This window comes from Morone saxatilis, unplaced genomic scaffold (assembly GCF_004916995.1).
Source record: "Morone saxatilis isolate NCDOM2014 unplaced genomic scaffold, NCSU_SB_2.0 Contig8, whole genome shotgun sequence".
Lineage (NCBI taxonomy): Eukaryota > Metazoa > Chordata > Actinopteri > Moronidae > Morone > Morone saxatilis.
Window position 1 is genome coordinate 7,652,241 of NW_023340257.1, and position 262 is coordinate 7,652,502.

General features: G+C 44.7%; 1 protein-coding gene across 1 annotated transcript in view; it reads right to left on the reverse strand.

Moving 5' to 3' along the window:
• Positions 1 to 262, reverse strand: part of gdpd5b (glycerophosphodiester phosphodiesterase domain containing 5b) — a 40,074-nt gene that overhangs the window by 21,681 nt on the left and 18,131 nt on the right.

Sequence of the window (262 nt, forward strand, 5' to 3'; positions counted from 1 at the left end):
AAAAAAAAAAAAAAAAAGGCTAAAATCTTATGTCACTGTCGAGCTGCATGCAGCTGCTCTCGCTCCCTCTCTCACAAACCCAACAGACCTGCAGGTGACTAGCCTGTCCTCTCGTTGCACACTCTGAATTAAAACATCATCGTGCATGGGAGCAAGGATTGTTGTTGGCTTTTCCCAGCAGGCTGCTGGCTGAATTCCTGAATAGAATCCCAAGTTCACCAATGGTTAGTATCTTGAACACCTCTGCACAAATTTGTCCAAA